Raw genomic sequence first — 1,603 nt, 5'->3', positions numbered from 1 at the left:
GCACGCTGTCATTGCATTTCCCTGGGCCAGCCATGAATGCCGGACTGCTGTATTTGAATATGGGCTTTGCACAGATGAGGCAGGCAGCCACACCAGCTCAAGACCTGGCACTCCCATGCTCTTCAGGGGTTCTGGTTTCCCACTTTCCTGGGGAGTCCAGGGTTTGGACGTGTGACTCCACTGAGTCACAGGCACAGGCAGAAATAGCCTGAGATGCTACGCTGCTGGGGATCCCTGAGGAAGTGGTCCTCCAAGAGCTTATGCATATATGTATGTATGTACATACGTATATATGTACTGGGGACCGAACTCAGGACCTTGCGCTTATCAGGCAGGCGCTTAAACCACTGGGCCATCTCCCCAACTCCCGCCACCCTTATTTTATTTTATTTTTTTTAAAGACAAGGTCCTGCCGTGTAGCCCAGGCTGGACTCAAAAATCACAGCAATCCTCCTGCCTCAGACCCTCCAGGACTGGGATTATAGGCATGTGTCACCACACCAGGCCAGCCTTTCTATGAGTCTATACTGAGCTAGGAAGAAGAAAATATTTTGTCCATGAACTTCAGGCTTAATAAATATGGCTTTAAAACAAGGGATAGGGTTGGGGAGACTGCTCAGTAGAATAAGCTCTTGCCTGGCAAGTTCAAGGTCCTGAGTTCAATCCCTGGTACTGCAAAACAATTTTAAAAATAAAATAAAACAAGGGATACATTACAGGTCTCAGTAAAGACATACCTCTTCATCCAACACCATTGGTGCCCAATGTGTTCTGTTTTGTTTTGTTTTGTTAAAGTACTTAGGGCAGGGTCTACAGGGTCTCACTACACAGATCGGACTCGTAGTGATTCTCCTGTTTTCAGCCTCCCAAGCGCTGGGGTTACAGATGTGCACCATCACGCCCAATCTCATTGAATGGGCTCAGTGCACCCCAGGGGTGGGGCCAGCACAGCTCGGAGCTCTGCTTAAGGAGGCGCTTTAGTCCACTGTCAATGTGTTTTGCTATCCCGGTACTTCTGTGTTCAGAAAGGCCATATAGCTCATGTTCTGTATGTTATATAACTAACACACACACACACACACACACACACACACACACACACACACACGAACGCACACATGCATGAACGCACACGCATACACCCTGGCTAGGCGATTCACCATAATTTAGCTTTAGTATTTCTTTTTTTTTTTTAAATATTTGGTACAGGGTCTACAGGTTCTACAGGGTCTCACTGCACAGACTGGACTTCTAGTGATCCTCCTATTTTCAGCTTCCCAAGTGCTGGGATTACAGGTGCGCGCCACCATGCCCAGTGTCTAAGTTTAGTATTTCTGCAGCTCAAACACTCAAACAATCCCACTACCCGGGACACACCAAGACTATCAAAAGAGTGATACTTTTTCTCATCATTTCACTCTGTAGCAAGTAGCACCAAATTTCAAAAAAACTTTGAGAGATTGTAGAAGCCTAACAACTTTGTCAGGAATCTGACTCGATGGCAACTTACCCAGGCCTGAGGAGGAGGACACGCTCTCCGTCAGGGATGATGTTTCTGTTTGGTCTGCCGAGAGCCCCTCCATCAGAGGCAGAGAGAGCTCAG

This window comes from Octodon degus, unplaced genomic scaffold (genome assembly GCF_000260255.1).
Source record: "Octodon degus isolate 3935 unplaced genomic scaffold, OctDeg1.0 scaffold00043, whole genome shotgun sequence".
In the NCBI taxonomy this organism is placed as follows: domain Eukaryota; kingdom Metazoa; phylum Chordata; class Mammalia; order Rodentia; family Octodontidae; genus Octodon; species Octodon degus.
The sequence above is the reverse complement of the archived record's forward strand: the minus strand, read 5'-3'. Positions refer to the sequence as shown.